The sequence below is a fragment of the Diceros bicornis genome, assembly GCF_020826845.1.
Source record: "Diceros bicornis minor isolate mBicDic1 chromosome 20 unlocalized genomic scaffold, mDicBic1.mat.cur SUPER_20_unloc_1, whole genome shotgun sequence".
NCBI lineage: Eukaryota > Metazoa > Chordata > Mammalia > Perissodactyla > Rhinocerotidae > Diceros > Diceros bicornis.
This window is the reverse complement of record NW_026690883.1, coordinates 566,462-581,052: the sequence shown is the minus strand read 5'-3', so window position 1 is coordinate 581,052 and position 14,591 is coordinate 566,462. Positions and strand designations below refer to the sequence as shown.

Here is a 14,591-nt window from a genome sequence, read left to right as displayed (position 1 = left end):
TCCAGAAACTGGTGATATACATAGGTTAGCTCAGTTGTAGTAATGATTACCACTCACATAGCTACTTGTTCCTAGACTGTTACTTACAAGGGGGTTGAGAAAGTGCCTTAGCAAAGGAGTATGAGATTCGTTCTCAGGGCACAAAATGGCATTATGCTCCAAACCGGGTTCAGGTTTTTCACCATTACAAGATGGAAAGAAGAGAGGTTAGGCACAAATTTATTTCCAGGAATGGGCGTTACACATACTTCGGCTAAGCTCTAGGAATGATTGCCACTCATATAGAAACTTGTTCATGGACTTCTACTTAGAAGCCTGCATCAGAAATTTCCTTCTCAAAGGAAAGTGAGATTAATTCTCAGGTCCAGAAATGGCATTATGTTCCAAACCTGGGTGAGGAAAGTGATCTTTACAACATGAGAGGAAGAAAGGTTATGCACAAAGTTATTTCAGGGATTAGGTGTTATACACTTTTTAAAAGAGCCTTCTCAAGGGAATGTGAGATTTGTTGTCCAGGTGCGAAATGACAGTATGTTCGAAATCTGGTTTAGGTTTGTGATCTTTATGAGATGGAAGGAAGAGAGTTTAGGCACAAAGTTACTCCCAGGAATGGGTGTTATGTGAAGTTTACCTCAACTGTAGTAATGATTGCCAATCATATACAAACTTGTTCCTAGACATCTACGTAAAAGCCAGGATCAGAACATTCCTTCTGAAAGCAATGTGAGACTCCTTCTTAAGGACCGACATGGCACTATGGTCCAAATCTGGTTTAGGTTTGTGATCCTTACGTGATGAAAGGAAGAGAGATTAGGCACGAAGTGATTTCCAGGAATGGGTGTTATACCAAGTTTGTCAGCCCCAGTAATGACAGTCACGCCTAAACAAACTTGTTCCTAGATATCTACTTAGAAGCTGGTATCAGAGAATGTGTTCTCAAAAGAATGTGAAACTCCTTCTAAAGGCCTGAGAGGACACTATGTTCCAAACCTGGTTGATGAAGATGGTCCTTACGAGCCGGAATGAAGAGAGTTTGGGCATGAAGTTATTTCCAGGAATGGCTGTTAGTCACAGTTTAGCTCAGCTGTAGTAATGATTGCCAAACATATACAAACTTGTTCCTGGACTTCTACTTAGAAGCTGGGATAAGAAGCTTCCTTCTGAAAGGAATATGTGGTTCCTTCTCTTTTCTCTTTGTGAGTAAGATCAGCCCTGAGCTAACGGCCATGCCAATCCTCCTCTAATTGCTGAGCAACGCTGGCCCAGACCTAACATCCGTCCTGATCTTCCTCCACTTTATGTGGGGTGCCACCACAGCATGGCCTGACAAGCGGTGTGTCGGTGTGTGTCCAGTATCCGAACCTGGGCCACCAGCAACAGAGGGTGTACTTAACCACTACACCATGGGGCTGGACCCTATGAGGTTCCTTCTCAAGGCCAGAAATAGCATGATGTTCCAAAAATGGTTGAGCAAGCTGATTCTGATGAGGTAAAGGAAGAGCGATTAGGCAAAAAGTGATTTCCAGGAATGGCTGTTATACATACTTTAGCTCCCGTAGTCATGATTGCCACTCATATGCAAACTTGCTCATAGAAATCTACATACAGGTCAGGAACACAAAGGGCCTTCGCAAAGGAATGTGACATTCCTTCTCAGGGCCCCAAATCCCAATATTGTCCAAACCTGGCTTAGGTTTGTGACCCTTACTGGATGGAAGGAAGAGAGATTGGGCACAATGACATATTCATGAATGAGTTTTACACATAGATTAACTCAGGTGTAGTAATGATTGCCACTCATATACAAACTTGTTCCTAGACATCTACATAACCCCGGGATCAGAAAGTGACTTCTCAAAAGAATGTGATATTCCTTGTCAAGGCCTGAAACAGCAATATGTTCCAAACTTGGTCGACGAAGGTGGTACTTACGAGCTGGAAGTAAGAGAGATTGAGCATGAAGTCTTTTTCCAGGAATTGATGCTACTCATAGAATAGCTCAGTTGTACTAACGATTGCCACTTATATAGAATCTTGTTCCTGGACATATACTTAGAAGCAGTGATCAGAAAGTGCCTTCTTAAAGGAATATGAGATTCCTTCTCAAGGCCGGAAATGGCAATATGTTCCAAACGTGGTTGAGGAAGGTGGGCCTTATGATCTGGAAGGAAGAGAGACCGGCACGAAGTTATTTTCAGGAATAGGTGTTATTCATAGTTCATCTAAGTTGTAGTGATGATTCCCACTCATATACAAACTTGTTTCTAGGGATCTACTTAGAAGCTGGGATCAGAAAGTTCCATCTCAAGGTAATGTGAGATTCCTTCTCAAGGCCCGACATGGTATTACATTCAAAACCTTGCTTATGAATGTAATCCTTTAGAGCTGGAAGGAAGAGAGATGGGGTAGGAAGTTATTTTGAGGAATGGTTCTTATACACCGTTTAGCTCAGCTGTAGTAATGGTTGCCACTCATTTAGAAACTCGTTACTAGACGTTTACTTACAAGCCGAGATCAGAAAGTGCTTTCTCAAAGGAATGTGAGATTTGTTCTCAAGGGCCTGAAATGGCATTATGTTCCAAACCTGATTTAGGTTTGTGATCCTTACGAGATGGAAGGAAGAGAGAAGCACAGCTCTATTAGTGATTGCCACTCACATGCAAACTTGATCCTAGACGTCTACATACAGGCTGCGATCAGAAACTGCTGTCTGAAAGAATTGTGAGATTTCTTCTCAAGGTCTGAAATGGCAATATGTTCCCAACTCGGTTGAGGAAGGTCTTCATTACGAGCTGGAAGGAAGATAGATTGGGCATGAAGTTATTTTCAGGATCGGGTGTTACTCAAAGAATAGTTCAGTTGTAGTAACGATTGCCACTTATATAGAATCTTGTCCTGGACATTTCCTTAGAAGCAGAGATCAGAAAGTGCCTTCCAAGTAGTGTGAGATTCATTCTCAAGGCCTGAAATGGCATGATACATGAAACTTGGTTTATATTTGTGATCCTTATGAGATTGAAGGAGGAGAGATGAGGCAAAAAGTATTACCAGGAATGGTTGTTATAGACAGTTGAGCTCAGATCTAGTAAGGATTAACACTCATATACATACTTATTCCTAGACTTCAACATTCTGGACAGGATCAGAATGTGTCTTCTCAAAGGAATATGAGATTCCATCTCAAGGAGTGACATGGCAATATGTTCCAAACCTGGTTTAGCTTTGTGATCCTTATGAGTTGGAAGGAAGAGAGATGAGGCACAAAGTTATTTTCAGGAATGGGTATTATACACAGCTTAGCTCAGCTGTAGTAACGCTTGCCACTCATATACAAACTTGTTCCTAGACATCTACTTCCACTCTGGGATCAGAAAGTGCCTTCTCAAAGGAATGCGAGATTCCTTCTCAAGGTCCAACAAGGCAATATGGTCCAAAACTGGTTTAGTTTAGTGAATCTTAGTGCTAGAAGGAAGAGAGTTTTTACATGAAGTTATTTCACGGAATGGGTATTATAAATCATTTTACTCAGCTGTAGTACTGATTGATGCTCCAATATAAACTTGTTCCTAGACATCTACTTACAAGAAGTTATCAGTAAGTGTCTTCACAGAGGAATGTGAGATTTGCTCTCAACGACCAAAATAGCATTATGTTCTAAACCTGGTTTAGGAAGGTGATTCTCACGAGCTGAAAGGAAGAGTGAGTGAGCACAAAGATACTTCCAGGGATGGGTATTTTATACAGATGAGCTCAGCTGTAGTGATGATTGCCACTCATATACTAACTTGTTCCTGGACATCTACTTACATGCTGGGACGAGAAATGCCTTCTCAAAGGAATGTGATATTCCCTCCTAAGGCTCGAAACAGCAATATATTCAAAACCTGTTTTAGGAATGTAAACCTTCAGAGCTGGAAGGAAGAGAGATTGGGCATGAAGATATTTCCAGAAATGGGTGTTAACCATAGATTAGCTCAGCTGTATTAATGATTGCCACTCACATACAAAGTCGTTTCTAGACATTTACTTACAAGCCTGGATCAGAAAGTGCCCTCTCAAAGGAATATGAGATTCAATCTCAAGGCCTGAAACTGCATTCTGTTATATACCTGTTTTAGGTTTCTGATCCTTACGAGATGGAAGGAAGAGATAGTGGGCATGAAGTTATTTCCAACAATGGGTGTTATACATAGTTCAGCTAAGTTCCAGTAATCTTTGAAACTCATTTACTAACTTGTTGCTAGAGCTCTACTTAGAACCCGGGATCAGAAATTGCCTTCTCAAAGGAATGTGATATTCCTTCTCAAGGCCTGAAATGGCAATATGTCCCCAACCTGGGTAAGGTAGGTTGACTTCATTTGCCGGAAGGAAGAGAGACAGGGCACGAAGTTATTTCCTTACTTGTTACTGGCAAAAGTGCTTGAGCAGTAGTATTTTGTCTTTCCATTGAGAAGGCAGCCTCAGTGCAGGCAACGAACCAAAAGGAAGAAAAGGCACTTTCCATTATGATCCTCAAAAACTAAATGGAAATGTTTTTCTCCACAGAGTACGTTCATTAGATGGATACTATAGATATTCGCTCTCAGCTGTAGTGGAAAATTTAAAAGTTCTCAGGGGTAGATGCTCCTTAAACCTACTTGCAAGCAGAGTTAAGCAAGAACTTTCTGGCATTACATAGGAGAGACATTATTTTTAGCATGTGTGAGGAAGATCAACCCTGAGGTAACATCCGATGCTGATCCTCCTCTATTTTGCTGAGGAAGTTTGGCCCTGAGCTAACATGAGTGCCCATCTTCCTCTACTTTATATGGGACACCACCACAGCATGTCCTGGCAAGCAGTGCATTGGTGCGTGCCCAGGGTTGGGAAACTGAAAACCCAAGGCCACCAAAGTGGAGCGTGCACACGAAACTGTTTGTGACACCGGGCAGGCCCCAGGGAGAAAATTCTTAAGTAAATGTCGTTAACAGCAATGTTGAGAGAGGCAATTTTCAGGAGAGTCCTCTGCAGATGCAAGTAAGAATTTTGCTCCATACTGGCCTTTCCTTTTACAGATGCTATAGATACTATCTCCCAGGTGTACTGAAATTTTAAAAGCTCTCATATGAAGATGTTACTTACACTTATTGGGTACCTGTGTTAAGAAAAAGTGTTTGTCATGATATGCTAGTGAGACCCTGAATGTAGTTTGAACTGCAGTGTATTCAAATTCTCAAGATGATGCTAAACAGGTACAAGGAGGAGTTTCTCTGAAAAGTCAACTGTCATTGAATGGATGGTAAGGATAATCTGCACCACCTGTAGTGATAGCTCTCCTAGTAAGATGATCCTGAAAACTACTGGCAAACTTGGTTGATTAGTGGTGTTTTGTCATTCCATTGGGAAGACGGCCTCAGTGCAGGCAATGAACGGCAAAGAGGAAAAGTCACTGAACCACATCATCCAAAAATCTACAGGGAAGAGTTTTTCTGCACAGGGTACGTTCATGTACTGGATGTTATAGATATTCTGTCCCAGCTGCAGTGGAAAGTTTAAAAACTCTCAGAGGCAGATCCTGCGGAAAGCCACTTGCAATCTGAATTCAGCAAGGTCTTTCTTTCATTAAATAGGGAGAGAATTACTAAGTGAATGTTGTTAACTGCAAGGATGGAAAGAAAAATTTCAGGATAGTCCTATACAGATATTAGCAAGAAATATTCTCTACAATGAACTTTCATTTTATGGATGTTATAGATACTCCCATCTGTACTGAAATTTTAAAACCTCTCATATGAAGGTATTCCTAACAGATATTTGCAACCTGTGTTAAGCAATAGTGTTGATAATGATATGCTAGTGAGACCCTGAAGGTAGACTGTACTACAATGTTTTTAATGTCACTCATGAATATGATTCTAAACAGCGACAAGATATTCTTCACACGGTACTTTCCTTGAATGGATGTGATACAGTTTCCTCCCCGGTTGTGGTGACAACTCTAACATCTCATAGGAATGTGCTCCTAGCAGCAACTGGCAAAATAGGTTTACAGTGGTGTTTTGTCTTTATGTTGGGGAGGAGGCCTGAGTGCAGGCAGTGAACTGCAGAGATGAAGAGGCACTTTGCAAGATGATCTTAAAAAGCTAAAATGATGTATGTTCCTCCACAGAGTACTTACATGGAATGTATGGTATAGATATTCTGTCCCAGCTGCAGTGGAAAGTTTAAAAGCTTGCAGAGGCAGATCTGCTGAAAGCTACTTGCCATCTGAGTTCATCAAGATCTTTCTTGCCTTACCTGGGAGTGAATTCCTAAGGGAAGGTCCTTAACCGCAATGGTGGAAAAGGCAATTTTCAGGATACTCCTATACAGATACAACCAAGAGATTTTGTCCCCACTGAACTCTCATTTTATGGATGTTATAGATACTCTCTCCAGCTGTCCTGAAAATTTAAAACCTCTCATATGAAGAAGTTATTAACAGATATTGGCAACCTGTGTTAAGCAATAGTGTTTATCATGATATGCTAATGATACCCTAAATGCAGGCTGAACTGCAGTGCCTTTAAAGTCATTCATGAAGATAATCCTAAGCAGGTACAAGAAGAGGTCTTCTTCATGGTATACTTTCATTGAATGGATTTGATAGAGCTTCTTTCCGAGGTGTGTTGAAAAGTTGAAACTCTCCTAGGAAGGTGTTCCTAACAGCTACTGGCAGAGTAGGTTTAGCAGTAGTGTTTTCTCTTTAAATCAGGGAGGAAACGTGAGTGCAGGCAATGAAATGCAAAGATGAAAATGCAACTGACAATATGATCTGAAGAAGCTAAAAGCAAGTGTTTTCCTCCACACGGTAATTACATGGAATATATATTATATATAAGTTCTCCCAGCTGCAGCGAAAATTTTAAAAGCTCTCAGAGGAAGACCATTCTTAAAGGACCCTGCAAGCTGTGTTCAACAAATGCTTTCTTGCTTTACTTTGGAGAGATAGCTGAGTGAAGGCCATTGAATGCAATGAGGGAAAAGGCAATTTGCATGATGAACCTACACAGACACACGAACGAGATTTTCACCAAACTTGTCTTTCATATTATGGATATTATAGATACTCTCTCCCAGCAGTACTGAAATTTTAAAACCTCTAAGATGAAGATGTTCCTTTCAGATATTGGCCACCTGTCTTGAGCAATATAGTTCATCATGATATGCTAGTGGGACCCTGAATAGAGTTTGAACTGCAGTCTATTAAAAGTCTCTTCTCAAGATGACCCTTAACAGCCACAAGCTGGAGTTTCTCTGAAGCGTCAACTTTCATTGAGTTGATCATAACAACAATCTGCACCACCTGTAGTGATCGTTCAAAAGCTCTCCTAAGAAGATACTCCTGATGGCTACTGACAAAGGTCATTGAGCAGGAATGTTTTGTATTTCCAATGGGAAGGGAGGCTCAGTGCAGGCAATGAACGACAAAGAGGAAAACTCACTTTACAATATGATCCTAAAAAGCTAAAAGGAAGACTTTTTCTCCACTGGGTACATTCCTGAAATAGATGTTATAGATATTCGCTCCCCGCTGCAGTGAAAAGTTTAAAAGCTCTCAGAGGGAGAGCCTCCTTGAAGATACTTCCAAGCTGAGTTCAGCAAACATTTTTTACCTGACTTGGGAGAAAGAGCACGGGTGAAGTTTATTTACTGCAATGTTGGAAAAGGCAATTTTCAGAATAGTCCTATAGAGATACACGCAAAAGATTTTCTCCATACCTGAATTTCAATTTATGGATGTTATAGATACCCTTTGCCAGCTGTATTGACATTTGAAAACCACTCATATGAAGATGTTACTTACAGATATTGGCCAACTGTGATAAGCAATGGTGTTCATCATGATACGTTACTGAGAACCTGAATGCAGATTGAACTGCAGTGTAGTCAAGTCTCTTCTCAAGATAATCCCAAACAGCTACAAGCAGAGTTTCTCTGAAGAGTCCACTTTCCTGGAATGTGGGGTAATGATAATCTGCACCACATGTAGTGATAGTTTGAAAGCTCTCCTAGGAGTGTTTCAAAGAGTTACTGGTAAACTTCGTTGAGCAGCGGTATTTTGTCTTGCCTGTGGGAAGGAAGCCACAGTGCAGGACATGAACTACAAAGAGGAAAAGGCACTTTACTATGTGATCCAAAAAACTAAAAGGAAGACTTTTCCACCACACAGTATGTTCATGGAATGGATCTTATAGATAGTCTCTCCCAGCTGCAATGGAAAGTTTAAAAGCTCTCAGAGGAAGGTGCTCCTTAAAGATACTTGCAAGCAAGTTGAGCAAGAACTTTCTGGCATTACAAGGAGAGAATTCCTATGTGTAGGTCGTTAACGGCAATGATGTAAAAGGCAATTTTCAGGATAATCCTATACAGATATAAACAAGAGTTTGTCTCCAAACTGGAATTTCATTTTATGGATGTTACATATACTGTCTCCCAGCCGTACTGAAATTTTAAAACCTCTCCAATGAGAATGTTACTAACAGATATTCTTCACCTGTGTTAAGCAATAGTGTTCCTCATGATATGCTAGTGAGACCCTGAACGCAGATTGAACTGCAGTGTATTTGAAGTCACTTATGAAAATGACCCTAAACAGTTATAAGCAGAAGTTATCTTCACGGTATACTTTCATTAAATGGATGTGATAGAGCTTTTTCCTGAGCTGTGGTGAAAAGTGTCAACTCTCATGGGAAGGTGTTCCTAATCGCTACTGGCAGAGTAAGTTTAACAGTGGTGTTTTTTCTTTACATCAGGGAGGAAGCCTGAGGGCAGGCAATGAAATTCAAAGGTGAGCATGCAATTGACAATATGATCGAAAGAAGCTAAAAGCAGTGATTTCCTCCACAGAGTACTTACATGGAATGGATGTAATGAATAGGTTTTCCTAGCTGCAGTGAAAAGTTTACAAGCTCTCAGAGGAAGATCATCCTTAAAGATTCCTGCAAGGCGAGTTAAGAAACACTTTCTTGCGTTACATGGGATAGAGAGCCTGAGCGAAGGTCGTTAACTGCAGTGATCTAAAGGCAATATGCAGGCTGATCCCATAAAGAGACAAGCCACAGATTTTCTCCATATTTCACTTTCATTTTATGGATGTTCTAGATACACTCTCCTAGCTGTACTGAAGTTTTAAAACATCTCAGATGAAGATGTTACTTACAGATATAGGCCACATGTGTTAAGCTATAATGTTTGTCATGATATGTTCATGAGAGCCTGAAAGTGGATTGAACTGTAGTGTATTAAATGTCTCTTCTCAAGATGATCCTAAAGAGCTACTAGCAGGAGTTTCTCTGACGATTCAACTTGAATGGAATGGATGTTAAATATAATCAGCAAAACCTGTAATAATACTTTGAAAGCTCTCATACGAAGATGTTCCTTACAGCTACTGGCAAAATTGGTTGAGCAGTGGTGTTTTGTCTCTATATTAGTGAAGGAAACATCATTGCAGGCAATGAACAGCAAAGAGGAAAAGGCAATTTACTATATGATCCTAATACCTAAAAGGAGGAGTTTTTCTGCACAGAGTATGTTCACGGAATGGATGTTGGAGATATACTCTCCCAGCTGCAGTGAAATGTTTAATAGATCTCAGAGGAAAATCCTCCTCAGAGATACTTGCATGCTGAGTTCAGCAAACATTTTCTTGCATGTCTTGGGAGAGAGAGCCTGAGTGAAGGTCGTTAACCGCAAAGAGGGAAAAGGCAATTTGCAAGAAGATCCTATATAGATACAAGGCAGAGATTTTCCCCACACTTGACCTTCATTTTATGGATGTTATAGATACTCCACCCTAGCTGAAATGAAACTGTTAAACTTCTCATATGAAGATGTAACCTATGATATTGACCACCTGTGTTAATCAATAGCGTTCATCATAGTGTGCTACTCAGACCCCGAATGCAGATTGAACTGCAGTAATTAAAAGACTCTTCTCAAGATGATCCTAAACACCTACAAGCAAGAGTTGCTCTGAACAGTCAACTTTTATTGAATGGATGGTAATGATAGTCTGCACCACCTGTAGTGATAGCTGGAAAGCTGTCACAGGACATTGTTCCTAACAGCTACTTTCAAACTTGTTTGAGCAGTGGTGATTGGTCTTTCGGTTGGCAAGGGAGCCTCAGTGCAGGCAATGAGCGACAAAGAGGAAAAGGCACTTGAACATATCCTAACATGTTAACCTTAAGAGTTTCTCACCACAGAGTAGGTTCATGGAATGAATGTTAGCGAAATACTCGCCCCACTGCAGTGGAAAGTTTAAAAGCTCTCAGAGGCAGATCCTCCTGTAAAGTACTTGGAAGCAGAGGTCAGCAAGAACTTTCTTGCTTTACATGGGAAAGAATTCCTGATTGAAGGTAGTTAACGGCAATGTTGTTAAAGGCAATTATCAGAATAGTCGTATACAGATAGAAGCAAGAAATTTTATACATACTGGACTTTCGTTTTATGGATGTTATAGATACACTCTCCCAGTGGTAATGAAATTTTAAATCCTCTCATATGAAGCTGTTACTAACAGATACTGGCAAGCTGTGTTAAGCAATAATGGTCATCATGATATGCTAGTGAGACCCTGAATACAGATTGAACTGCAGTGTATTTAAATCCACTTAAGAACATGATCATAAACACTTACAGAGGAGGTTTTCTTCACGGTGTACTTTCATTGAATGGATGTGATACAGCTTCTTTTCGAGCTGTGGTGAAAAGTGGAAACTCTCCTAGTAAGGTGTTCCTAACAGCCACTGGCAAAGTAGTTTTGGCAGGGGTGTTTTCTTTTATATCAGGAAGGAAGCCTGAGTGCATGCAATCAGCTGCAAAGATGAAAAGGCACTTTACGATATGATCCTAAAAAGCTAAAAGGAAGTGCTTTCCTCCACAGAGAACTTACATGGAATGGATGTTACAGATATTCTCTTGCAGCTGCAGTGCAAGTTTACAAGCTCTCAAAGGAGGATGCTGCTTAAAGCTCCTTGCCAGCTGAGTTCAGCAAGTAGTTTCTTGCATTACATAGGAGAGAGAGCCAGAGTGACGGTCGTTATCTACAATGATGGAAAAGGCAACTTGCGGGAGGATCCTATACACATACCAGGCGGAGATTTACTGCACACTTGACTTTCATTTTATGAATGTTACAGATCCTCTCTCCCAGCTGTAGTGACAAGTTTAAAAGCCCTCCAAGGAAGAACTGACTTACAGCTACAGGGCTGTTGAGTTCAGAACGGGTGTTGTTCCATTATATTTGAGGGAAAGCCTGAGTGCAGGCCATGAAGATCGATGATTGAAAAATTCACTCATCAAGATGATCCTCAACAACTAGGAAGAGTTTTATTCCACCGTGTATGTTATTTCAATGGATGTTATAGATACTTTCTCCCAGCAGTAGTGAAAAGGATCAAAGCTGTCTTCGGAAGATCTTACTTACAACTAATGGCAACCTTTGCTCAGTAAGAACATTCTCTCATATACTGTGAGAGAGAGCCTGAGTAAATGTCATGAGCTGCAATGTTTGAAAAAGTACTTTTCAGTGCGGATGCTAAACAGGTACAAGCAAGGGTTTTTCTCCACACTGTGCTTTTCATAAATGGATATTAGATATATTCTCTTCCTTGTGTAGTGAAAAATTTAAACCCTCTCATAGGAAGATGCTCCCAACAGCTACTGGCAAACTGAGATCAATGAGCACATTCTTTCGTTCCATGTAAGAGAAAGCCTGAATGAAAGACGCGAACTGCAACTTTTGAAAAGGGACTTTTCAAGACGATCATAAACAGATTTAAAAAAGGAGTCTTTCTTCACACTGTACTTTCGTTCAATGGATCTTACAGATAATCTGTACCAGTTGTAGTGAAAAGTATAAAAGGTCTCATTAGAGTATGTTCCCTAGAGCTACTGGCAAGCAGAGTTCAGCAGAAGTGCTCTTTCAATACATTGGATAGAAACCTGAGTGTAGACTATTAACAGCTTATTTGTGATATCAGTCATGTGTCCTTAGTGAGATTACCTCATATATTTATGTGTGACATCACTCCCATTGTTATGAGTGACATCGCACCAATAGTGTGACATCACTCCCATTGCTATCTGTGACATGAGTGACATGTAACTTGTAACATCACACCCATTGTGTTCATGTGATATCATACCCTATGTTATGCGTGATGTGACACACTTGGCTATGGGTAACATCACACCCCTTGTGTGTGTGTAACAACATCCTCCTTGCGTGTCACATCTCATCAATTGTGAATGACATCAACCTTGTCATATGATATCAAACCATTAGTATGTGTGGTGTCACTCCCAGTATTATGTATGACATCACACCAATTGAGTGTGGCATCACTCTCATAGTGTTTGACATCACTCCACTGGTGTGTGACATGGCTCATATTTTGTGTCTGACATCACTCCAATCCTTCTGTGTGACATCACACCCATTTTGGTACATCACACACTTTGAGCAGGATAAAACTAGGTTAGCCTGTCACCTCTCTCAAATTGTGTGATATCACTCCCGTTGTGTGAGGGCAGTCATTTTGTTAACTTTGAGATGACATCCACAGTTTTGTATGAAATCATTCCCAGCTTTCTGTGAAGTCTCTCACATTTTACTCTGACTTATATCCCTATTTGTGTTTTATGTAACTCTCATTGTTATGTGTGAATTCACACTCATTTTCCTTAGAGATACCACTCCAAATGTCCGTGACATCACCAGATTGGTGTGTGCTTTCACACACTTTGTGTGTCTGACCTCACTCAATTTGTGTGTCACATCACACCAGTGTTGTACTTGTGATAGGGCTCACATTTGTGTGTGAAAACACACCCATTGATATGTCTGACACCATTCACTTTTTGGTTACATAAGACACATTTTTATGTATGACATCACACGTATTATGAGCGTGACAATATGTACAGATATTGACATCATACCAATTACGTGTGACATGAATGCAATTTAGCATATGAAATCGCTATTGTTACGTGTGATGTCACTCCCAATATTCTGTGTGACGTCACACTAATTCTCGAGGACATCACTCTACTAGTGTTCTGATATCACTCTCATGGTGTTTCTGTGACTTCACTCATATATTTCGAGTTATATCTGTCTTTTATTTGAGACTCCATGCCTCGTGTTTACGACATCACACCAATAGTGTGACATCACTGACACATGTGTGTGACATTAGTCACGAGTCATCTGCTATATTACTCACATGTTTCTGTGTGACATCACTCACATTATGTGTGACATCATATGAATTGTGTGACAACACTCCCACTGCTATGTGTAGCATCATTGTGTCCCTTTTGACATAAATCACATTTTATAGTGTGACATCACTCCCATTGTGTGCATGTGATATCACTCCCATCATTATGCGTGACATGACACACACGGTTATGTGAGACATCACCCCACTTGTGTGTGTAACAACATCCTCATCTTGTGTCACATCATATCAATTGTGTGCGACATCAACCTTAATTAGCATATGATATCCCAACCGTTATGTTGGTGTCACTCCCAGTATTATGTATAACATCACACCAGTTGAGTATGACATCACTGTGATACTGTGTTTGACATGACTCCAATGTTGCGCTTGTGACATCGTTCACTTTTTGTGCGTGACATCACTGCAATCGTTATGTGCGACATCACACCCTTTTTTGGACATCACATAACTTGATTGTGATAACACGAGGATAGCCAGTCACATCTCACAAATTGTGTGATATCACTCCCATTGTGTGTGACGGCAGTCATATTACTCAGTGTGATGTGACTTCCGCTCTTATGTATGAAATAACATCCAGTATTCTGTGAAATCTCTCACATTTTACTCTGACTTAAATCCCACCTTTGTGTATTGTGTAACTCTCAATTTGTGTGAATTCACACTCATTATCGTGAGAGACACCACCTGCATTGTCTGTGACTTCACCAGGTTGGTGTCTGCCTTCACAGACATTGTGTGTCTGACATCACTCAATGTATGTGTGACATCACACCAATGTTGTAGGTGTGACAAGGCTCACGCTTGTGTATGAAAACACACCCACTGATATGTGTGACACCATTCACCTTTTTTGTGACATAATTCACATTTTTATGTATGACATCATACCCATTGTGTGTGACAATATTCACATATGTTGAAATCAAACCAATTGTGTGTGAGTTAGGGTTAGTGTTAGCATTAGTTTTAGGGTTTTTGTTAGGGTTAAGGTTAGGGATAGAGCTAGGCTTAGGGTTAGGAGTGGGGCTAGGGCTAAGGTTGGGTTAGCATTAGTGTTAGGGTTATGGCTAGCAATAGGTTTAGGGTTAGGGTTAGAGTTAAGCTTGTGGCTAAGGTTATGTCTAAGGATAGGTTTAGGATTAGGGCTAAGGCTAGGGCTAAGGCTAGGTTTAGGGTTATTGGCAGGGTTAGCGTTAAAACCAGGAGTTGGGTTAGGGCTACAGTTAGGGTTAGGGCTAGGCTTAGGGCCCGTGTTAGGGTTCCGGTTCTGGTTAGGATTAGAGTTAGGGTTAGGGTTACGGTTAGGTT

The 14,591-nt window shown here is 40.5% G+C and overlaps 1 long non-coding RNA gene across 1 annotated transcript in view; it reads right to left on the bottom strand.

Annotated features, from left to right (window-relative positions):
* The window catches only part of LOC131401825 (uncharacterized), a 254,153-nt gene that overhangs the window by 184,903 nt on the left and 54,659 nt on the right, over positions 1 to 14,591 (bottom strand). The gene's annotated exons all lie outside the window — the stretch shown is intronic.